Below are 26460 nucleotides of genomic sequence, written 5' to 3'. Positions count from 1 at the left end.
TCATTCGGAGCAGGTGCACATGTGGTACGTGAGGTTTGGTAGTCCATGCATGCTTGCAAGTGCATGGTGGTTAAATGTCTAAGCATTCAACTGGTATTCAAATTTCTCAGATTTTTCCCTCGGCTTAAGGTCTTTGCGCACTTCTTACAGATAACCTTTGCCTGATCATTAGTATGCGAGAAGGGGCACCTGAGTTTCATCAGGGTCAGATTCTGCCTCAGTACACTGCGAGGACAATGTAGTGCTCTGAGTGAATGTACCAGCAGAAAAATCTAGCAGTGGCATTGCATCAGTGCACGCCATGTCAGATTCATCTTGGACTGGGGAATTCACGATTTGACTTGATAACCCAGGCATAGTATGTGAAAAGAGCTCCATGGAGTAATCTGTAGTGTGGCCTGCCGCATCCTTCACTTTTGGTAGAGTTGAAGGACACAAGGAAAGGTGTTGTTCCTGACCAGGAGCCTCCACTGAAGACTCAGTGCTTTTATTTTTTGAAACTTCAGAAGAGGAGGCGATAGAGCTGGAGGCTGTGTCAGCAATGTAAGCCAAAACTTGTTCCTGAAGCTCCGGCTTTAAAAGCCGTTTACCTACTCCCAGAAAAGGGAGCCTTCAAGGCCTTGTGGAGCCAGACGATGACGCAGGCTCAACACCTTCTGCCTTAGGTGCTATTGTGCTTTTGCCACTATCAGTAGATGCACCACCACCACCATCAGTACCAGCTGGCAACCCCCGCCCACGTTCACGGCCTCTTCCACCATACTTCCTCATTTTTGGGAAAATGTACCCAAAATACCACAAGCTATATGGTACTGTAAAACAAGGTACAAGGTGTATATAGTATTGGGGAGAATTTGAATCTCCCTAGAGATTTTAGGAGGCTGAACTATTATCTCAGGCCCACTATAGATTACACCTCAATTTAACAAGCTGAAATTGGCTGGTGTATGAAAAAGTACAAGGTGTATATAGTATTGGGGATAATTTGAATCTCCCTAGAGATTTTTGGAGGCTGAACTATTATCTCAGGCACACTATAGATTACACCTCAATTTAACAGGCTGAAATTGGCTGGTGTATGACAAAGTACAAGGTGTATATAGTATTGGGGAGAATTTGAATCTCCCTAGAGATTTTAGAAGGCTGAACTATTATCTCAGGCCCACTATAGATTACATCTCAATTTAATAGGCTGAAATTGGCTGGTGTATGACAAAGTACAAGGTGTAAATAGTATTGGGGAGAATTTGAATGTCCCTAGAGATTTTAGGAGGCTCAACTACTATCTCAGGCCCACTATAGATTACACCTCAATTTAACAGGCTGAAATTGGCTGGTGTATGACAAAGTACAAGGTGTATATAGTATTGGGGAGAATTTGAATCTCCCTAGAGATTTTTGGAGGCTGAACTATTATCTCAGGCCCACTATAGATTACACCTCAATTTTACAGGCTGAAATTGGCTGGTGTATGACAAAGTACAAGGTGTATATAGTATTGGGGAGAATTTGAATCTCCCTAGAGATTTTAGGAGGCTCAACTACTATCTCAGGCCCACTATAGATTACACCTCAATTTAACAGGCTGAAATTGGCTGGTGTATGACAAAGTACAATGTGTATATAGTATTGGGGAGAATTTTAATCTCCCTAGAGATTTTAGGAGGCTCAACTATTATGTCAGGCCCACTATTGATTACACCTCAATTTAACAGGCTGAAATTGGCTGGTGTATGACAAAGTACAAGGTGTATATAGTATTGGGGAGAATTTGAATCTCCCTAGAGATTTTAGGAGGCTGAACTATTATCTCAGGCCCACTATAGATTACACCTCAATTTAAGAGGCTGAAATTGGCTGGTGTATGACAAAGTACAAGGTGTATATAGTATTGGGGATAATTTGAATCTCCCTAGAGCTTTTTGGAGGCTGAACTATTATCTCAGGCCCACTATAGATTACACCTCAATTTAACAGGCTGAAATTGGCTGGTGTATGACAAAGTACAAGGTGTACATAGTATTGGGGAGAATTTGAATCTCCCTAGAGATTTTAGGAGGCTGAACTATTATTTCAGGCCCACTATAGATTACACCTCAGTTTAACAGGCTGAAATTGGCTGGTGTATGACAAAGTACAAGGTGTATATAGTATTAGGGAGAATTTGAATCTCCCTAGAGATTTTAGGAGGCTCAACTATTATCTCAGGCCCACTATAGATTACATCTCAATTTAACAGGCTGAAATTGGCTGGTGTATGACAAAGTACAAGGTGTATATAGTATTGGGGAGAATTTTAATCTCCCTAGATGTTTTAGGAGGCTCAACTATTATGTCAGGCCCACTATTGATTACACCTCAATTTAACAGGCTGAAATTGGCTGGTGTATGACAAAGTACAAGGTGTATATAGTATTGGGGAGAATTTGAATCTCCCTAGAGATTTTAGGAGGCTGAACTATTATATCAGGCCCACTATAGATTACACCTCAATTTAACAAGCTGAAATTGGCTGTTGTATGAAAAAGAACAAGGTGTATATAGTATTGGGGAGAATTTGAATGTCCCTAGAGATTTTTGGTGGCTCAACTATTATCTCAGGCACACTATAGATTACACCTCAATTTAACAGGCTGAAATTGGCTGGTGTATGACAAAGTACAAGGTGTATATTGTATTGGGGATAATTTGAATCTCCCTAGAGATTTTAGCAGGCTGACAATGATGCTCTCAGTCCAAGTATGGCAGCAGGCAGCCTAATAAGCAGGACTGCTGCACACAAAAGTGTGGAAAAATGAACGCTTGGTAACTGTGCAGAAAAGAGGAAGAAAAGTATTTTTGCTTTTAAAAAGCAGTTTGCACATGTTAAATATTAATAATCCGTTAATTTCTTATAAGACCCAGTTCTGTAGAATGCTTTAGCTTACATGACATAGGCTATTTTTAAGCTTGGCTCATGGTAGAAAGACAGCTCCATATATGTAGAGACCACTTGCTTTAGGAGACGTATATAATTCATGGCTAACTGTAGAGGTCGCTCTTCTTCTTCCCTCACCATCGTGAGACACAGACGCAAGATGACATAACTCAACAGCTGGTATGTTACTTTATTACGAAGAAGCCGAACTGAGAGACAGACGCCATTTGCCATGTGAGATCCCGGAGAGAAGAAGAATACATGTTGCTTTTGCCATGTGGGATCTCAGAGCATGATCTAATGGACAATCTCTCTTTCACTTATTTTTATTCACCTGTTTTTCTGTAATAACCTTTCTTTGATGGAAGAATCCAAATAAACCACTATTTTTATCTGGTAACTAGTCCTGAGTATTTTACAGGATATGCATTATTTTACATTGGAGAGCCAGCCAGATCTGAATTTTTGTACTTTTTTGCGGATTTCCCTCAACTTGCCCACACGGGGGATTGGACTTTGCTAACGTCAAATCATATGTGCAAGTTATCGGGAATTCCACTACTTACAAGAATCACATAGAACCTAGAAGTAAGAAGTACCAGATAGATTGAGAAGTACTACAAGTGCCAAAAGTACCAGACGTAAGCCAGACGTGTGAAGACAGGAACCCAGCGTTGTCCATCAAAGGAACAAGCTGAGACATTTCAAGGTAAGATAAAATGGATGTCATTAATTGTCTTGCTAAGCAGAGTAAATTGAAATTTAAGTCTGTAGACAATTCTAATTCAGAAGTTTTATGGTTAAGTTTATATGCCGAGTGTGAACTCGAGAATCAGAGGTTAGATTCTAAGTTTTTCAATAGAGAAAGAGAGAGATTAAAAAATATTCTACAGATGGTAGATATATTTCATAGATCTGTGTCAGAGAAATCCAAAAATGATTGTTGTGATGTTCTCGAGATTGGCTGTAAAGTTAGGGAGATTGACTGTAATCAAGTGTCTGTAGCAGCCATTGAAGGTGACCTTGCAGATGTGGAACAAGATGGAGAAGTAGGAGGAGACTTCAGAACTGACGTAGAGGACGTACAAGGGAAAGACGTACCACTAAAAATAGAAGACTCACAGGCCCAAATCCGAAGTAGCGTGAGGAAGGATTTGATAAAGATATGCCAAATAATTCCTGCTTATGACAACAAAATAGATGTTTGTAGAAACTCTGAGATCTTTGAAAGTTGTTCTGATAAATTTGATTTATCTAACGAGGAGAAGAATCAGTTGTTCAAAATGTGGATCCCTGTAAATTTTGCTAGGAGATTGTCTTTAAAGTTATCTGGTGAAACACATGAGAATTTAACTGATAAAGACAGATTAAAAATTCTCATTTTTTGTTCATCAAATGAAAATCATCCAGATATTGATATTCTTCAAAAATTAAGAATTGGTCGGAAGGAATGTATTTTTACGTTCATGTCCATATATGAACGTTTGTATAGAATGCTGAGTGAGAATGTCAAAACACCGTCCCTCATAAGGAGTTTTGTAAGCAAATTTTGGTTTCTAAATCCTGCATCTCGTGTTATTGCGTCACAAAAAGATTCTTTGTTTGAATGTGCGCAATCCCTTGATTTTGCCAGAAAACACGAGAATCGTGAGAGGAAAGTAAATTGTGCTAATTTTGTAAAGACAGGCAGAGTAAAATCTTATCAGAAGCCTGTATTAGCAAAGCCTTCTAAAATGAGATTTCCCCAAAATCAAATCTACGAAGAAAGAAAAAGAAAATCACATTTTTGTTATAAGCCATATGGAATGATGCAAAAGAACACCGAAAAGACACAAATGGAATTAAGAAAAGTGATGAGTTCTGATTTTCTTTCTGTAACAAAGATGGCCGAATTTAACAGACAGAAACAGGTGGTGAGTGACATCATGGCCTGTAAACTGAATACTCTGCTCCAAGAATCTATCAGCTTTAAAATGGCAAGAACCTTTCAGGATATTTTTTGCAGAGAAATAAGTATGGGTGTAGGAATTGGCTAGGAAAAAAGTAATATATATTGTGTAACAGTGTTATACAATTAGTGAGTTATAGAGTATAATCCTGTAGTTTTATGGTTTGTGGATATATACATAGTCATACAGTATATATAGAGTGTTTGTAGAAGTAGAAATAGTAGAACTGTATTTTTTAATGAAAATTAAAATCTACATCAGTAATAATATTTAGAATATGAATATGATATTAACCTTATTTTTTATGTTTCCTTAGAATTTTCATTTCAAAGCAGGACTTAATCGAGAAAAATTCTCTTCCAAGGATTTATGCCTTTATTTACACAGGAAGTTGCAATATTGCATGATTTTATATATCTAACCCTTAAAAGGAAATAACTAATTGCTTTTTAAAATGTTCTGGGTGTGTGCTTTACTGCATGGTTTGAATGACAACCACAGCAGGGGAATTTGAACCTTGTTCTAATAATACAAGTATACCAGTATACTATGTCCCTGTTCCTTAGGAAAATAATTTTTAAGGGGGTCTCAACTTTTGCAAAGCAATGGAATTTTTTTTTTTCCAGGCCTAAATGTCAAGTATAGCTATACAATATATATTTATGTCATGTGTATTTGGGGAATATTCAAAGAAATTAAGAGACTAAATTGAAATAGTTTACAATGCATTGATAATTAGGATAATTTGGGTTAAAACACGTGTATTCATCACACCTTCGTATGTGAGGTATTTGGTTTAAACTTAATATGTGACACAGTCTGAGTGACAGTGACTGAGTGTATGAGCAGCTGCTGAGCGAGTGATGTGATATGTTTGTGAGACCTCAGGATTCTGAATGAGAGAAAAAAAAAAAAAAAAAACCCCAAAAGCTTTTATCTTTAGGAGAAATATGCAGATCAGTTAAATTATTAGAATATTAGGATATATAATGAAATATTATCTATACAACATATATTTCTATATTTCTATAGTAATTATTATTTCTTGATTTAGTTAATAGTGGATAAGTGCAAAGTGCAATCGCACATCAAAATGGTTTATGCAAATTAATTTTTCCAAAGGATAATTTTATGATATTCAAATTAATTTTAATGGTTACACATTTTCAGACAAATAATGGTATAAGCAAGTATAATATTTACACAATTTATAAATTAATTATTTTTAATTTTGGTTTTGATAAATCAATTATTTCATGAAACAATATTTTTTGGTATTAAGGGGGAAAATATGTTTTTTATCCTGACTACATCATCACATTTGATTAATACCTCTTCTTCACACATTTTAATAGGAAAAAAATATTAATAAGGTACAATGGTATAAGTATTGGGTATAATAACAAGTATTATAAAGAGTCATTTCTTTACACTAAGAGGAATTACATGCAAAGTTGCATAATTTGAATATTTTGGTAACACAAGTTTATGACAATTATGAAATAATCCAGATCATGGAAATATTATGGGTATATGTTACTGAAGACATAACTACTCTGCATCAACATAAAGGCCTTATTCTTATTTTTATTTTTCATTCTTATTTTTCATTATTTTTAATTCTTTCACCAATATTTAGTAAAGTAATATCTACTGAGAATATTGCTTCATTAAATATAGCAATTATATGGTTCTATTACTAAGGAAAATGTTTCACTTCTGAGTTATATGCAACAATTCTTTTATTCATTCATTCGCTCACTCATATATTCGTATTTTGGTTCATGGCTATACATTCCTACATATTATTAGTATAATAAATATATTCCTTATAAATAAAGATGATAACACTGGTTACATAAAACACAGTGACACCTATGGGTTGAAAAAGGTAATTACACCTATGACATAAAAAAATGTTCTATCACATGAAAAATGCGGATAATAATGTATTATCGTTTATTATTTCAAATATTGAAATCCATATATGGTACAAATTCTGATAATAATTATATGGATATTACTGATTGCTATGGTACGCTGTGATATTATGGGATAGGGAAATTACCAGATTTGGTATAGAATAGGGAATGAAGACTTCAAGCAAGATACTGAAATTATGTTAATAAAGACTTTTCACATTTCTAAACTTCATTGATTTTTATCAGTTGCAAGAAGAAGAATGCCGCGATCCAGAAGTCCCAGAAGGTATCAAAGCTATGATTACTGAGTAATAGACTGTGTTAATTACAAATGCAGTATCCACCACTGACAGTCACAAGTGCAGTATCCACCACTGACAGTCACAATTAAAGTGTCTAACCTGACAACCAGAGGACGATGATCCTATGATGTTGAGATGAACTGTGTTATCACGTTCTTATCAAGTTCCAGAGGTTTTCAATCACCTGAAAAGCTTCGATGAAAGCTGGTGAACAATGAAGGTAATTATCAGGAAGCTACAACCCTGACATATGTCCTGTGCATTAGGACAAGGACTGGTTATGGTGCTATGTTTAGCAAGGAAGAGTCATTTTAACCCTTGCTTTGCTGACCAAAGACGTCACACCTGTTCAAAGACCAGTGCCGATGGAGGATTCCAGAATATCCAAGGCGAGCCAATGTAAGCCCAGGTTTTTAAAGATGACACTGCACAGATATTAAAGCTGCATTTCATCTATAGACTTTGTTTCTTATCAACATTTGAATTTATGGACTTTGATTTGATACACCACACAATTCCTACAACATCTATATGCTATAAGAAAACTGTATTTTTAAAAGAACCAAGAAGAAGACAGAAGACATCAAAATGAAGACCAGATGACACCAGATGATGATGACTGGACCTGAGATGCTTCAATTTAGACTTAGGGAAGTATAATTATACATATTTTATATGAATATTGTTCACGGCTTACCATAACATGAATTCACATCAATTATGTCATTGAGTACTTATAACGGTAATCTAATATTATTATTATTATTATTATTATTATTATTATTATTGATATTAAATTATTTTGTCAAAGAAGAAGAAAAGAAGAAAAAAGATCGTTATATTTGAGGGTTCCAATTAATGTCTGTCTCCCTCAAAAGGGGGAATTGTTAAATATTAATAATCCGTTAATTTCTTATAAGACCCAGTTCTGTAGAATGCTTTAGCTTACATGACATAGGCTATTTTTAAGCTTGGCTCATGGTAGAAAGACAGCTCCATATATGTAGAGACCACGTGCTTTAGGAGATGTATATAATTCATGGCTAACTGTAGAGGTCGCTCTTCTTCTTCCCTCACCATCGTGAGACACAGACGCAAGATGACATAACTCAACAGCTGGTATGTTACTTTATTACGAAGAAGCCGAACTGAGAGACAGACGCCATTTGCCATGTGAGATCCCGGAGAGAAGAAGAATACATGTTGCTTTTGCCATGTGGGATCTCAGAGCATGATCTAATGGACAATCTCTCTTTCACTTATTTTTATTCACCTGTTTTTCTGTAATAACCTTTCTTTGATGGAAGAATCCAAATAAACCACTATTTTTATCTGGTAACTAGTCCTGAGTATTTTACAGGATATGCATTATTTTACAGCACAGCAGTGTGCAAACAGCAATGCAGCTATCAGGGAGCCTTATAAGGCAGCCTAATAACCAACAGAGCTGGTGCACAAAAATATAGCCTCCCCTGTCACAGCACACAAACTATTGTGTTGTACAGTGAAAATCGCTACTAGCAGAAGCAGCTTTTTTGTTCTTCTTCCCTGCCTAACGTTCTCCCTACAGAATCATCATCAGCAGCAGCTCTCATGCTAAGATCGGCAGAAGTAAGATGGCGGTCGGTGTGCACGCCCTTTTGTAGCCCCTGTGACACCACACATAGCAAGCCAATCACTTGCATGCCATTCTCAAAGATTGTGGTGACCGCTACCCTTGTCATCGCGTTGCCCACAGTGTGTGTCCTCCATCATTGGCTGAAAAAGGGCGCTGGAAGCATCATTTGAAACGCGACTTTGGCTGAAATTGGCTGGTGTATGACAAAGTACAAGGTGTATATTGTATTGGGGATAATTTGAATCTCCCTAGAGATTTTAGCAGGCTGACAATGATGCTCTCAGTCCCAAGTATGGCAGCAGGCAGCCTAATAAGCAGGACTGCTGCACACAAAAGTGTGGAAAAATGAACGCTTGGTAACTGTGCAGAAAAGAGGAAGAAAAGTATTTTTGCTTTTAAAAAGCAGTTTGCACAGCAGTGTGCAAACAGGAATGCAGCTATCAGGGAGCCTTATAAGGCAGCCTAATAACCAACAGAGCTGATGCACAAAAATAGAGCCTCCCCTGTCACAGCACACAAACTATTGTGTTGTACAGTGAAAATCGCTACCAGCAGAAGCAGCTTTTTTGTTCTTCTTCCCTGCCTAACGTTCTCCCTACAGAATCATCATCAGCAGCAGCTCTCATGCTAAGATCGGCAGAAGTAAGATGGCGGTCGGTGTGCACGCCCTTTTGTAGCCCCTGTGACACCACACAAAGCAAGCCAATCACTTGCATGCCATTCTCAAAGATTGTGGTGACCGCTACCCATGTCATCGCGTTGCCCACAGTGTGTGTCCTCCATCATTGGCTGAAAAAGGGCGCTGGAAGCATCATTTGAAACGCGACTTTGGCGCTCTGGTCGCCGACCTCATGCGGACCTCACGCTATGATCGGGTTTCGTTTCATGAAACCCGACTTTAGCGAAAGTCGGCGACTTATGAATTTGACTGACCCGTTTCGCTCAACTCTAGCCCTAATAATGCTCCATATATAATGGGCCCCATTTCTAATGCTGCAGTGTAACATGTGCCCCATAGATGCTGCTCCAGTGTCTGATCTTCCCCATTTATAATGCTCCAGTATATGATGGGCCTCATGGATGATGTTCCAGTGTATGATGGGTCCTAATAATGCTCCATATATAATGGGCCCCATTTCTAAAGCTCCAGTGTATAATGGGCCCTGTAAATGCTGCTCCAGTGTCTGATGTCCACCATTTGGAATGCTCCAGTATATGATAGGCCCCACTTTTAATTAACCCAGGCATGGTATGTGATTAGAGCTCCATGGAGTAATCTGAATTGTGTGCTGCCGCATCCATCGATTTTGGTGTGGGTGAAGGACACAAGGAAAGGGGTTGCTCCTGACCAGAAGCCTGCAGTTACAACTCAGTGCTTGATTTTGTTAAACTTCAGAAGAGGAGGCGATAGAGCTGGAGGCTGTTTCAGCAATGTAAGCCACAAACAGTTCCTGATACTCCGGCTTTAAAAGCAGTCTACCTACTTCCAGAAAAGGGAGCCTTCCAGGCCTTCCAGAGCTACACCATGACCCTGGCTCAACACCTCCTGCTTTAGCTGCTATTGTGTTTTTGGCTCTACCAGCAGATGCACCACCACCACCATCAGTACCAGGTGGCCCTCCACGCCCACATCCGCGTCCTCTTCCACCATACTTCCTCATGCTTTTTAAAATGGACCCAAAATACCAGCAGATGTATGGTACTGTATCAGAAGCGTACAGCTCTATACAGTCTAGGGATAACAGTAAATCTCCATATATATTTCATGATTCATACACAGATGCTCACAGGCTCAGTATGGATTACCCAATAAAATAAAAAGTTGAAAAAGGGTACAGTATCACCAGATACAAGGTATGTATAGTATAGTGTAAACATTCTGAATCTCCGTATACATTTCAGGAGGCAGACACAAACGCTCTCAGGCCCAGTATGGATTACGCAAGAATATGAAAAGCCGTAAATGGGTAATGTAACAAAAGCGTACAGCTGTATACAGTGTTGGGGTAATCTTAAAGCTCCTAATATATTGCCGGAGTAACAGACAGACGTTCACAGGCTCATTATGGATTACACAAGAATCTATAGCTAAAAAGGTTACTGTATCAGAAGCATACAGCTGTATACTGTGTTGGCCAAATTTGAAATCTCAGTATATATTTCCGGAGTCACCCTCAGACGCTCACTCAGTCTGGGTTTGACCATAATAAAAAATGTTGTAAAAAAGGTACTGGATAACAAGATAGCAAGTATATATATTATAGGGTACAATTGAAATCTAAATAGCAAAGCCACTAAGGAAGACTCAAGGTCTCCAAAAATTCATTTTCAACAGCAGAAAAAAAGGCAGCAACACTTACCTGCCCAGGTCTAAGAACAAATGCACTGCAGGGTGCAGCCAGTCCATAAAGCAAGATGTTAGCAACACAGGTGCAAAATACCAGATTAACAGCCACTCTCCACATACCCATTCCTGGAGGGGGTGACTGTCCAGTATAAAATTGCACAATAAAGGCCCGCATAGGGCGCTGTTCACACAAGGGAACTACACAGTGTCTTGCTCACAGCCTATTAGTCACGCCCCTACTATTCGACTAGGCGGGCTGGCCAGCACACCCTCAATGCATCCCAGGGTGAACACCCTCATACGAGACCAAACGTGTTTGGGCTCGCCTGCACCCTGAAAATTATATAGTGCAAAAAGTACAGAAATGCACTGCCAAAATATCAGCTAATACCTCACTATTAGCTGATATTTTGGCAGTGCATTTGTTCTTACAATTGAAATCTCCGTATACATAGTCCCGTAGTCACTCTCAGACGCTTACCCAGTATGGATTTGACCGCAATACTAAATGTCAAACAAAGGTACTGTATAACAAGATACAAGCTGTATCGAGTATAGGGTAAAAATTGGTATCTCCGATTCACCGAATATATAGAAGGTGTAAACCACACACGCTCACTCACTATGGATGATACCATAATGCAAAATTTGGAACAAAGGTACTGTATCAGCACATAGTAGGTGTATCCAGTCTAGGGGTAATTGTAAATTTCCGTCTATATTTCCGGAGTCAGACACAGACACTCACAGGCTCACTATGTATTACACCTGAATTTAAAAAGTAGAAAAAGGGAAAGGTAGTTGAAACGTACAACAGTATACAGTGTTGTGGTACTTTTAAATCTTCGTATATATTTCAATCTCAGTAAGCCAGTCCAGACCCTCCACTACTGGAAACTACATGGATACATGTACAGACGGAAAGTCGAATGTTAGCAGAAATTTGGGAATTACTCATCGCGGGAAAACCTCCCGGTAGATGTTGCAAAGGCAATGCAGACCCTCAATTACTGTGTCTGTGGAGGCAGCAAAAAAGGTTCTTTGTGAAGAAAGGATTGCTTTATCGCAGTAGCGTGGATCACATCACCGTTACTCGTCTCCATCAAATTGTGATAACAGGGAGAGATGTAGACATGGTCCTCACTGCCTTTCATGATGTGTCTGGTTATTTTGGAGTGCAAAAGACAGAAGCCACAGGCAGTAGGTGATTCTATTGGATTGGCATGAGAGGAGACATTGAAAAATGGTGGCAGGAATGTCACTCGTCTGTAACTATCACAACTGTGAAAGGTGATCATAAAGCACCACTGCATCCACTTAAAAGTTGACGTCCATTACAAATGGTAGCCATTGATCATCTGAAGGTAGAGGCCAGCAGGACAGGCCATAGCTACATCTTAACCATCCTTGATCTATACCCCAAATTTCTAGTGGACTTCCCTGTGAAGGATTTAACTGCCCAGACTACACAGCGGTGGAGCAGGGAGAGGTAAGTATTGCAACTTGCAAGTGCTGTGGCCATGACCAAGCAGGGGGGGCACACTCGTGGTCGACGGTACTTGCACAGGGCCCCTCGTAGTACGCTGGTGTGTCTGACGGCGAGTAGGCCCCCCCGCTGTCAGAGACACTGTATTGTACTATGAGGGGCCCTGTGCCAGTGCCGTCAGCCATCAGTGGGGCCATCCACCAGTTCAGAGCAACGGCACTTGCCCGGGTACGCCAGGTGTTGATCCCAGCCCTTGGGGGGGTGGGCAGCCCAGTTAGGGAGGTTTAAAAAATGCCATATGTTGATGTGATGGCTGGACATTCAGCTGCTGCAAAGGGCGGAATTGGGCAAGTCCGAGGAAGAGGAGGACAAAAGCAAGGCAGTTTTCTGGCAACCTATATGTCAACAGGGAAAGGAGGGACAAAATCCTTTGAAACCCATGCATGGTTCATTTTAATGAAGGTTAGATCATCAGCATTTTGGGTCGACAGATGGGTCCTTTTTTCTGTCAGGATAGATTCAGCAGCACTGAAGACTCTTTCAGATAACACACTAGCAGCAGGGAAAGCGAGCTCCTGTAAGGCATATTGTGCCAATTCAGGCCAGGTGTCCAGTTTAGAGGCCCAATAGTCAAAGAGGAATGACCTGTGAGGGAGAACATCGATATGGGAGGAGGAGTAGTTTGTAACCATAGTTGACAACTGCTGTCTCCTGTCACTTTTAATCGATGCAGTATTAGCAGTCGTGTGAGCGGTACTTGAGAAATCATTCCACAACATGGTCATTAAACCCCTTTCTCCAACGCCACTTCAGCAGTGTGCACCACGAACCAGTGTGCACCATGAACACCTCTTCTATTGTGCCCAGTACGGCTCGTGGGAGAACCAGCACCGCTGCTGTGTGCTGGGAAAGCCTCAAGCAACCTGTTTACCAGAGTTGCTTGTTTGTTAGCCAATATTATCTCTAGGTTCTCCTGTGGCATGATGTTGTGTAATTTGCTTTTGTAGCATGGATCGAGGATGCTGGCCAGCCAGTAGTAGTCATCCCTCATCATTTTGGCAATTTGAGGGTCCCTTTTTAGGATCCGCAAGGCATAATCGCACATGTGGGCCAATGTTCCAGGTGACAATGCTGCACTGCCACTGCTGGGTGGAGGAGCACTTTCTGGCAAATCCACATCCCTCCAGTCACGCACAAACACTGTACCTGACCTTGGCACGCCCACATGTTCTCTTGCTCCCTGAGAAGCATCCTCCTGCCCAAAATAATCATCCCCCTCATCCTCCTCCTCCTCCTCTTCCTCCACCTCGTCCAGGACAGTTCCCTGACCAGACAATGGCTGACTGTCATCAAGGCTTCCCTCCTCCTCCGCTGCAGATGCCTGATCCTTAATGTGCATCAAACTTTGCATGAGCAGACACATAAGTGGGATGCTCATGCTTATGATGGCATCATCTGCACTTACCAGCCGTGTGCATTCCTCAAAACACTGAAGGACTTTACAGAGGTCTTTCAGCTTTGACCACTGTACACCCGACAATTCCATGTCTTCCCTCAAACTGCCTGCCCATGTATCCTCCCACAAATGCATTACAGTGCATTACAGCCTGCCTCTGTTCGCACAGCCTCTCAACCATGTGCAGGGTGGAGTTTCACCTTGTTGCAATGTCTATGATTAGGCGGTGCTTGGGGAGGTGGAGCAATCGCTGCAGCTTCTGCATATGAGTGGAGTGGACATTTGAGTGACGGATGTGCGAGCTCAGTCTTCGCACCTTATGGAGCAGGTATGTTAACTCCGGAAAATTATTAAGGAAGCACTGCACCACCAGGTTCAAAGTGTGAGCCAGGCAAGGTATGTATGTGAGTTTTGCACAGGCTATGGACGGCCGTTATCACTGACTACCTTGCCTGCCTCAAGATGTAGATTGCCCAGCCATGACTCAGTTTGTCGCTGGAAGTAGTCGGCCAGTACCTCCGCAGTGTGTCTGTTGTCGCCCAAAGACATCATCTTTAACATAGCCTTCTGACGCTTACCACTAGCTGTTCGATAGTGGGACACCTCGTGTGCAACACTGCCAGCTGCGAATGGAGTGCTCGTGCGACTGCGCTCTGTGGACGAGCTTTCGCTGATGGAGGAGGAGGAGGAGGGTCGAAAGCCTACAGCCAACTGTTTCCTATACCGTGGGCTAGGCAGCACTGTTCCACCGCCGCTGTCCTCTGTGGAGCCTGCATCCACCACATTAACCCAGTGTGCAGTGATGGACATGTAACGGCCCTGGCCATGCTTACTGGTCCATGCATCTGTTGTGAGGTGCACCTTTCCACTCACTGACTGTTTTAGTGCATGGACAATGCGGTCTTTCACATGCCGGTGGAGGGCAGGGATGGCTTTTCGAGAAAAGAAGTGCCGACTGGGTAGGTCATAGCGTGGGACAGCATAGGCCATGAGCTCGTGGAAAGCTTTGGTTTCAACCAAACGTTAGGGCATCATCTCTAATGCGATTAGTTTGGCAATGTAGGCATTCAAACACAGTGTACGCGGATGAGTACTTTCTTGTCCTACTCAGAATGTCTGGTAGGGTGAGCTGGACTGGAGAGCTGCATATGGGGGAAGTAGCGGTGGACCGGTCGAAGTGAGAGGGGCTTGGTGATAGTATTGGTGGTGATGGCCTAGATTCAGTGTTGTGTTGCAAAACGATTGTGATTCCCTGAGCGCTTTGGCCTTGCGACGACACCTCCACATTTAGTGCTGGTGGTGTGCTTAACGGTGGCGGTGGTCTTACAGTGGGGGAAGCGATAGAGCATTACTGGCTACCTTCATTCGGAGCAGGTGCACATGTGCTACCTGAGGTTTTGTAGTCCGTCCATGCTTGCAAGTGCATGTTAATTAAATGTCTAAGCATGCAACTGGTATTCAAATATCTGAGTTGTTTACCTCGGCTAAAGGTCCTTCCGCACTTCTTACAGGTAAACTTTGCCTCATCAATAGGATTTTGGACAAAGAAGTGTCACACTGCACTCTTCCTACTATGGTATACATTTTCTGGCCTTGCACGCTGTGCTAAGTTGACCGTTTGGCTAAGCTGTTCTGCAACTCTTTTCGTTTTTGGTCCACGTTTTTGGACAGCTACGGGCCTGCCAAATAACCGCTGCTGCGATGTCAATGCCTGCTGCGGATCCTTCTCCTTATCTGAACTATTGCCAGCGCCACCCTCCTCCCCCAATGGATGCCAATCTGGGTCAAGAACTGGGTCATCAATCACCTCCTCTTCAAAGTCATCTGCACCTTCCTCTTTACCTTCCTCTGTGTCACCGTGTAAGGTGGTATAGTATGCGGGAAGGGGCACCTGAGTTTCATCTGATTCTGGCTCAATAGACTGCAAGGGCAATGTAGTGCTCTGGGTGAATGTACCAGCAGAATCATCTAGCAGTGTCTGTGCATCAGTGCACTCCATGTCAGATTCATCTTGGACTGGGGAATTCAGGATTTGACTGGATAACCCAGGCATGGTATGTGAAAACAGCTCCATAGAGTAATCTGAAGTGTGGGCTGCTGCATCCTTAACTTTTGGTGGAGGTGAAGGACACAAGGAAAGGTGTTTTTCCTGACCAGAACCCTGCACTGACGACTCCGTGCTTGCAGGTTTCGAACGTTCAGAAGAGGAGGCAATAGAACTGGTGGCTATTTCGGCAATGTACGCCAAAACCTGTTCCTGATGCTCCGGCTTTAAAAGCGGTTTTCCTACTCCAAGAAAAGGCAACCTTACAGGTCTTCTTGGGCCAGACGGTGACACAGGCTCAACACCTCCTGCCTTAGCTGCTATTGTGCTTTTGCCAGAACCAGTCGATGCACCACCACCATCAGTACCAGCTGCGCCCCCCTGCCCACGTCCACGGCCTCTTCCACCATACTTCCTCATGTGTGGGAAAATGTACCAAAAATACCAGCAGAGAGATGGTACTGTATGAGGAGCGTCCACCTGTGTAAGGTGTATTAAAAAAATTAAATCTACGTATTTATTTTGTTAGTCAATGACGCTCTCACAGTATGTATTTGACCGTAATCCAACAAGCAGATATACGGAACTGTATCAGAAGTGTACAGCTGTATACGTTTTTTGTGTAACTAACAATCTCCGTATATGTATTTACGGAGTGTCACACACACATGCTGACTCTGTATAGATGTGACTGTAATGCGAACGGCAGATATACAATACTGTTTGAGAATCGGACAGCAATATACGGTGTGTGTATGGAAAATTGTCAATCTCCGTCTATTTGTATACGGACTGACACACACTGTTTCTGTCTAGTTTTGACCGTTATCAAACAGCAGATATATGAAACTGTTTGAAAAGCGGACAGCTCTCTAAGGTGTAGGTCTGGAAAAATGGAAAATCTCCTTGGCTTGTTTTTCCAGAGTCACACACAGATAGCTTCTATTTGTCAGTGATACAAGGTGGTACACGGTAGTGTTTGAGGAGTGTACACCGCTATATGGTGTGCGTATGGAAAATTGTCAATCTCCGTCTATTTTTATATAGACTCACACTCGCTGTCTCTGTCTAGTTTTGACCGTTATCAAACAGCAGATATACAAAACTGTTTGAAAAGCGGACAGCTCTCTAAGGTGTAGGTCTGGAAAAATGGAAAACCTCCTTGGCTTGTTTTTCCAGAGTCACACACAGATAGCTTCTATTTGTCCATGATACCAGCCGGTACACGGTAGTGTGTGAGGAGCGTACACCGCTATACGGTGTGTGTATGGAAAATTGTCAATCTCTGTCTATTTGTATACAGACTGACACACGCAGGGTCTGTCTAATTTTGACCGTTATCAAACAGCAGATATACAAAACTGTTTGAAAAGCGGACAGCTCTATAAGGTGTAGGTCTGGAAAAATGGAAAAACTTCTCGGCTTGTTTTTCCAGAGTCACACACAGATAGCATCTATTTGTCCGTGATACCAGCTGGAACACGGTAGTGTGTGAGGAGCATACACCGCTATACGGTGTGTGTATGAAAAATTGTCAATCTCTGTCTATTTTTATATGGACTGACACACGCTGTCTCTGTCTAGTTTTGACCGTTATCAAACAGCAGATATACAAAACTGTTTGAAAAGCTGACAGCTCTCTAAGGTGTAGGTCTGGAAAAATGGAAAATCCCCTCGGCTTGTTTTTCCAGAGTCACACACAGATAGCTTCTATTTGTCTGTGATACCAGCTGGCACACGGTAGTGTGTGAGGAGCGTACACCGCTATGCGGTGTGTGTATGGAAAATTGTCAATCTCCGTCTATTTGTATACGGACTGACAAACGCTGTCTCTGTCTAGTTTTGACCGTGATCAAACAGCAGATATAAGAAACTGTTTGAAAAGCGGACAGCTCTATGAGGTGTAGGTCTGGAAAAATGGAAAAACTCCTCGGGTTGTTTTTCCAGAATCACACACAGATAGTTTCTATTTGTCCGTGATACAAGGCAGTATACGGTAGTTGTGAGGAGCGTACACCGCTGTATGGTGTCTGTATGGAAAATTGTCAATCTCCTGCTATTTGTATACGGACTGACACACGCTGTCTCTGTAGTTTTGACCGTTATCAAACAGCAGATATACGAAACTGTTTGAATAGCGGACAGTTCTATAAGGTGTAGGTCTGGAACAAAGGAAAATCTCCTCGGCTTGTTTATCCAGAGTCACACACAGATAGCTTCTATTTGTCCGTGATACCAGCCGGTACACGGTAGTGTGTGAGGAGCCTACACCGCTATATGATGTGTGTATGGAAAATTGTCAATCTCCGTCTATTTTTATATGGACTGACACATGCTGTCTCTGTCTAGTTTTGACCCTTATCAAGCAGCAGATATACGAAACTGTTTGAAAAGCGGACAGCTCTCTAAGGTGTAGGTCTGGAAAAATGGAAAATCTCCACGGCTTGTTTTTCCAGAGTCAAAACAGATAGCTGATAGCTTCTATTTGTCCGTGATACCAGCCGGTTCACGGTAGTGTGTGAGGAGCGTACACCGCTATACGGTGTGTGAAAAAATGAACGCTCAGTAACTCACCAGAACAAAATAATAAAAGTTGGAGTGCTTTGAAAAAAGCAGTTTGAACAGCAGTGTGCACAGAGCAATGCAGCTAGCAGGTAGCCTTAAAAGGCAGCCTAATCACCACCAGCGCTGCTGCACAGAACAAAAATCCTCCCCTTTCACTGCACACTAACTGTACAGTGAAAAGCGCTAGCAGCAGAAGCAGTTTTTTTCTTCTTCCCTGCCTAACGCTCTCCCTATTCAGAATCAACAGCAGCAGCACCTCTCCCTATTGTAAGATCGGCAGATGTAAGATGGCGTTTGGCAGTCACGGCCTTTTATACCCACTGTGATGCCACACAAAGCCAGCCAATCACTTCAATGCCCTTCTCTAAGATGGTGGTGGCCGCTGCGCATGTCATCGCGTTGCGCACAGTGTGCGTCCTCCATCATTGGCTGAGAAAAGGTGCTGGAAGCATTATTTGAAACGCGACTTTGGCGCTCTGATCAGCGACCTCATGGCCGACCTCACGCTATGGTCGGGTTTCGATCGGCGAAACCCGACTTTAGCTAAAGTCAGCTATTTTTTAATTTGACCGACCCCTTTCACTCAACTCTACTCAAGACATGTTGTTAATGCTGCGCCAATGGGAGAAATTAGTGATCAAAAAGGGACTATTGTACCACAAGGCAGTATCGTGGATGACATCAGCAACAGCTTGGCAGGTAGTCGTGCCGGGAGCCCAACTTGGTGAACTAGCTCAAGAGGCCCATGAAAAAGGGGCTCATTTTGGGGCTCAAAAGACTTTTCAGTGGTTATAGCAAATGGCGTACCATCCTCGCTTACAAACTGCAGTGGAAGAGGCTTGCCGGGCATGCCGCCTATGCGAGCTAGTTAAACCTCATGCACAGCGGGCCCAAGTACAAACAATAGTAACATCAGCACCCCTCGAACTCTTGATGATTGACTATTTGACCATTGGCCCCGCGCACCAGGGGTATGAACATTGTCTCGTCATGGTGGACCATTTTACCAAATTCGCCATGGTAACCCCTACCCGAGATTAAACTGCAGAGTCGGCCGCCTACGCAATTTGCAAAAACTTTATCCAAGTGTATGGCTGTCCCCAACGAATACACTCAGACATCCCAGCAGTACAAACGGACACTTCAAGGAATAATATCCCAGCGGACCCAGTCGACCCACCAGGCCCGACCGACCCACCACCTTCCACCACCCCAGAAGACTCCACCACTGTTGAACCAAGACGCTCCGAGCGTTCAACAGCTGGCAACCCCCCCGAACACTACGAACAGGATCAGTTCGTATGGCAAAGGAAACTTTTGTCTCAAGACACTAACCCGGGCCTCCCCAAGCCCTCACCCGAGGACTGGTGAGCATACAGGATGGGGGAGTGTAGGAGGAGGAGTCCCCGCTGTGTATCCAGGCCAGAACCAAGGGGGCCATCACCAAGGTTCCTAGGGAGACTGTTTCCGGGGGACACAATTGGGGACCGGCTGCAGAGACTTCTACAAAGGTTGTGGGAGGAGCTACTATAAAAGGGCCTAAGGACGCCAGCAGGAGTCAGTCGACGCAGCAGGAGAGGAGTAGAGAGGAAGCTAGAGGGCGCCAGAGAGCCAGAGCGAGAGCCAGAACCAGACCAAGGAGAGCAGAGCAGTGACGGGAGAGACTGAAGAGAGACTCACCGCTAACAGAAGGGAGACGGCACCGAGCCATCCAATGGAGAGACAATACCTGGATCCACCCCGCGGGTATGGCCCCACTGCTCCCGCCTGCGGCAGCCGACGCCTGACTCCACCCCGAGGGTGCGGTCCGTCGGCTCTCGCCCGCGGTAGCAGCCGCCTGACTCCAGCCCTTGGGTGTGGCCCGACCGCTTCCGCCCATGGCAGCCGACGCCCGACTCCATCCCGTGGGTGCCGCCCATCTGCTGCCGCCCGCAGCTACCGCTGCTCCACTCCAGTCCGCAGTTGCGGCCTGTCTGCTGCCGCCTGCGGCCCCCGCAGCTCGGCTCCAGCCCGCGGCTGCGGCTTACGCCGTCCGGACGCCGGGCAACGCCGTCCCACCTCTGCCGGGAGGTGCGACGCAGAGGAACTCTTCAGGGGCCTGCTGTGCCCCCACTTCGTCGGGGCATAGGAACGCTCAAAGTCTCTGCCAAATCCTCGTCGGCTGGGCTCAGCGGCTGATACGCCAAATCATCTTCGACCATCGCTCTGCCGTACGTCAGAGAGGATAAGTGACACGTTTTAGTTAACATTTTGGACCCGTAGTCTGCCATACCGTGGCCCTATAGTGACTGGTCTTTGCCGGGTTAGTCATGTTTGTGTCACCAGTGTATTCTTGTGTTGATCCCTGTGAGGATAACTGCTGTTAACTTGTTTGGTTGTGCGAGATAGCCCCTATAGGCATAAATATATATATATATATACAGTATATATATATATAAAAGTTACATCTTAAAGTTCCTCCAGTCTCCCGCCTCGTCACTGCATCCCGCGTACCTGCAATTACTACACTGGCATTCCCTCCAAGACGTAGCATGACAGGGACTCCTCATGATGAGTCCCTATACGCAGATGTATGTTATCCACAACTTGGGTCAACATCCCCTGGCTAAGTAGAGTCAATGGCCTGGACGCTTAGGGGTTTGGCTAGCGTCCTACACCTCAGGCCATGGGTCCGGACATTGTGAGCATCGACCAGATTGACTCCTGCTCCATTGTCCACAAGCACCGGTAGACCCTCAGTCTCCCCACCAAGCACCACCTGCAGGCAGGTTACACTGAGGGGAAGAAATGGAGGAAATATACACTTCATGGTCGCCTCCCTCCACACGACCAGGGGGACGCGGCTTCTTAGGTAGTACAGAAGTTTTGGCGCGAGCCGAGCAGATCCTAACAAAATGGCCAGTCTGCCCACAGCAAAAACATGCCCCAAAACCATGACAAACTGCAGGCAACACCGCTGGGGAACCAACTCCTTCCACCTGCCTGGGCTCGTCCGCCTGCACCAGTGAGTCCTCCTCCTTAGCGAGGACTACAGGGGGCATATTCGCCAAAGCCGCAAAAAACACGTCCACCGACCTAGAGATGGTGAATCGGCCGGCAGGGAGAAGGCCCAGGATTGGGGATCAACTTTAAGGAGAGATATGATGAATCTCACCCGCTGTTCCTCACTCCCTAATGAACGAGGGCAGAGCCTGAAGTGTAGCTTGCAGGCCTCCTGAAAAGCAAAAAAATTATCTCTCCCTCCAGAAAACCTGTCTGGGAGAGATAGCTTGGGTTCTGGTTGAGCCTGCATCTGAGCTGAGGCCCTTAACCCCACCAACTGCTGCAGCTGCTGCTCCACTGCACCACGTGACACACCACGGTCCTCAGTGAGGGTCTGGAGCAATTGGAGACAGGTTGGTGATAATGTCACGGGGCAGTTGCGGGGAAAACAGGAGACGTGGAACCAGGGCCCCTGAACTGCCCCTCAGGCTAAAGGGGGTGCCCTGACTCTCATTAACTTGGGGATACACTTGAAGGTAGTGAGGGCCCAAGTCCCCGACCTGTCCCTATCTCCTGTTTAGCCCTGAGCTAAACCCCCAACCCCCTCCCTAGGAGGTGAGACAGGGAATAAAATGAACTGCGACAAAAACCAAAGGAAAGATAATACAGACACCTGAGGGTTAAATAAACTACTAAAGCAAACTTAGCTTTATCTGCTGCTAATGCTCCGAGCAGCAGAGTAAGGTACCAGAACAAGGGAATAGCTGGAGCTCCACTGCAACACAGCCTGCTCCGGACTCCAGCTTGGTTGGTCTCCAAAGAGGAACAATATCATCAACAGTGAGTGCAGCACCTGATGACCCTTTAAAGAAAGGAGGGAGTGGTCACACCTGCTGACTGACTAAGCATGTAGTAACACCAGCGGCCACCGGGGGGGGACCCAGCAGCAGACTCACTAATCTTGTAGTAACACCAGAGGACACCAGGGGCAAAAGCCCATATTAACCACCGAGGGCCAGAAAGTAAAAAGGTTTAAATAAGAGAGTCCAGACTCTGACACAGATCCAAAAATGGATCGTGACAGAAAAAGTTGACTCAGGAGATTAGAAAAAAAATTATAGACAAACATGTTAAAGGCAAAAGTTATAAGACCATCTCCAAGCAGCTTGATGTTCCTGTGACTACAGTTGCACACATTATTCTGAAATTTAAGCTCCATGACACTGTAGCCAACCTCCCTGGAAGTGGCCGCAAGAGGAAAATTGATAACAAATGAAAGAGACAGATAATACGAATGGTAACAAAAGAGCCCAGAAAAACTAAACAGATTACAGGTGAGCTTCAAGCTCAAGGAACATCAGCAGTAGCTCTGCTATTGGGGGGGAGGGGGCAGTGGCCCTGGGCCCCGCGCTCTCAGGGGACCCACCCGGAGCTGCGCTACAGTTACATTGTGTGGCAGAGCAGGGAGAATCGATCTGCATGCAGCGGGCCCCCCCGCCCATCATCGCAGGTTCAGCTGTATCGGCTACATGCCGATACAGCTGACTGCATTGATGAGAGAAGGAGCGAGCGCTCCTTCTCTTGTCATCCCCCTGTCAGCGTCTGATGTCACCGATGCCAACACTGACAGTGGGCGCGATGACGTCAGTACTCGGCGCCTGCAGTTGGAGATGAGCGGGAGCAGCGTAGGAACCAGGAGGAAGAGAGGTGAGTATTTAGTTTATGGGGGAGGGGTGCATTATACTACAGAGGGTGGCTATGGGGGTTTATTATACTGCAGAGTGCGGCTATGGGGGGTGCATTATACTACACAGGGTGGCTATGGGGCTACATTATATACTACAGAGGGTGGCTATGGGGTGCATCATGCTACACAGGGTGGCTATGGGGCTACATTATACTACAGAGGGTGGCTACAGGGGTGCATTATACTACAGAGGGTGGCTACGGGGGTGCATTATACTGCAGAGGGTGGCTACAGGGGTGCATTACATTATAGAGGCTGCCTATGGGGGTGCATTACATTACAGAGGCTGCCTATGGGGGTGCATTACACTGCAGAGGCTGCCTATAGGAGTGCTTTACACTACAGAGGCTGCCTATAGGGGTGCATTATGCTATAGAGTCTGCCTATGTGGAGTTCAGTATACTATAGAGTTTGCCTATGGGGAGTACATTATACAATATAGAGACTGCCTATGGAGAGTGCATTATACTATATGGAAACCTATGGGAGTGCATTATACTATATGAAGACCTATGGGGAGTGCATTATACTATATGGAGTCCTATGGGGAGCGCATTATACTAAAAGGAGGACTATGGGGAGTGCATTATACCATATGGAAACTGTGGACCTATGGGGACTTCATTATACAATATGAAAACCTATGGGGAGTGCTTTATACTATGTGGAGGCCTATGGGGAGTACATTATACTATATGGAGACCTATGGGGAGTGCATTATACTATATTGAGAACTATCTGGTGTATTATGCTATATGGAGGCTATCTATGGATCCATCATACAGTGTGGTGATTATAGTGACGGGGCCATCATACAGTGTTGGAGCCATTAAATAGTTTGGGGGATATTAAGGGGTAAGTATATATACAGTGAGGGTGCATTATACTGTGTATAAGAGAGCATCATACTGTGTATAGAGGAGCTGTACAGGAGGGAGACTCAGGACATTATTAAATGTAAAGTGGGCACTTATTGTTATAGGGGAACTTAGGTTACTGTGACTGTCAAATGAGCACACAGAGGGCCTTATTACAATCTAGGGGACAAAATGTGGGCACTGTTTCCTAGGGGACTTGCATCCGGCCTTAGAGGTCACACAGGGCCAAACAGCAGGTGCATTAATAGGGTCACATATGGCAGCAACATTGGGGTGTAGGAGGAGGAGTCCCCGCTGTGTAGCCGGGCCAGAACCAAGGGGACTGTCACCAAGGTTCCTAGGGGGACTGTTTCCGGGGGACATAATTAGGAAACAGACCAGAGAGAGTTCTAGAAGGGATGAGGGTGGAGCAAGTATAAAAGGGGCTGAGGACGCCAGCAGGGGGCACTCGACCAAGCAGGAGAGAAGGAGCAGGAAGGCTAGAGGGCGACAGAGAGCCAGAGCGAGAGTCAGAGCAAGAAGAAGAGAGCAGCAACTGGAGGGACTGGAGAGAGACTCACCGCAGACGGGAGAGAGACGGCACCGAGCCGTCAAGCAGAGAGACACCGACCGCCCAACTGTGCTCATCGCCGCCGCCACCGCCCGACTCCAGCCTGCTGCTGTGGCCTGCCCGCTGCCGCCTGCGACCGCTGCCACTCCACTCCAGCCCGCGGCTGCGGCCTACCCGCTGCCGCCCGCGGCCGCCACGGCTCGACTCCAGCTCGCGGCTGCGGCCTACCCGCTGCCGCCTGCGACCACCGCCGCCTAACTCCTGCCCGCGGCTGCGGCCCACCCACTGCCACCCGTGGCTGCTGCCACTCCACTCCTGCCCATGGCTGCGGCCTTCCCGCGGCCGTCACAGCCCGACTCCGGCCCACGGCTGCGGCCTGCCCGCTGCCGCCTGCGGCCCCTGCGGCTCGGCTCCGGCCCACTGCTGCGGCTTGTTCATCGCCACCCGCGGCCGCCTCTGCCCGTCCCCAGCTTGTTGCTGCGGCCTACACCCCCGGGCAACGTTGCCCCGCCTCCGCCGGGAGGCGCAATGCAGAGGAACTCTTCAGGGGCCTGCTGTGCCCCCGCTTCGCCTGGGCGTAGGTGCGCCCGAAGTCTCCGCCAGATCCTCGTCGACTGGGCCCAGCGGCTGAAATGTCGAAGCAGCACCGACCACCAGTCTGCCGGACATCGGAGAGGATAAGTGACACGTTGTAGTTAATACCCAGGACCCGTAGTCAGCCATACTGCGACCCTATAGTGACCGGTCTTGACCGGGTAGTCGTGTTCGCATTACCAGTGTATTCTTATTTTGATCCCTGTGAGGATAACTGTTTTTAGCTTGTTGGTTGCTCAAGATAGCCCCTATAGGTATACGTATATATAAAAGTTACATCTTAAGTTCCTCCCATCTCCCGTCTCGTCACTGCATCCCGTGTACCTGCGATTACTACATTGGTATCAGCAGGATGAGGAGTTTGTGCAGGTTGGGAATAGTCCCGTTTTGGAAAGTGCTGAAAATGTGAGAAGTGGAATGTGTCTTTGTTGTATTCTCTATAGCCGAGTCCTGGCTGGAAGAGTTATCATGTCGGTCTGGGCCAGATGGAAAAGGAGTGAAAAGTGAACGATTCCTTCAGAAAGAAGGTCAGCAGTAAGTCATTATCTGTCGCTGTGCTGTGATCTCTTGTACAGTATGTTCTGTAGGACTGGAATCTACCACTGACCATATGGCGGTAATATCAATGTTGGTCTTTATATAGCGATTATTTTCAGTAACAGCGCGGTCATTGCTGAGGTTCTCCTCCACTATTAGGGTGCATCACCCAGTTATAATCAAGGTTATCTGGTTAGGGGCCCACTCAGAAGTTTTGCCCCCCCCCGAACCAAAATCCTAGCTACGCCTCTGAACATCAGTGTCAGATCGCACCATCCGTTGTTGTATGAGCCATAGTGAACTTCAGGGAGACGGCCAAGGAGGACACCATTGTTGAAAAAAAATCATAAAAAAGCCAGACTGGAATTTGCCAAACTACATGTTAACAAGCCACAAAGCTTTCTGGGAGAATGTCCTATGGACAGATGAGACAAAAATGGAACTTTTTGGCAATGCACATCAACTCTGTGTTCACAGGCGGAAAAATGAAGCATATCAAGAAAAGAACACTGTGCCTAATGTATAACATGGAAGAGGCTCTGTTTTGTTCTGGGGCTGCTTTGCTG

Source organism: Dendrobates tinctorius, unplaced genomic scaffold (genome assembly GCF_039654945.1).
Source record: "Dendrobates tinctorius isolate UK_male_01 unplaced genomic scaffold, ASM3965494v1 ptg000034l, whole genome shotgun sequence".
Taxonomy (NCBI): domain Eukaryota; kingdom Metazoa; phylum Chordata; class Amphibia; order Anura; family Dendrobatidae; genus Dendrobates; species Dendrobates tinctorius.
Note: the sequence above shows the minus strand (reverse complement) of the source record.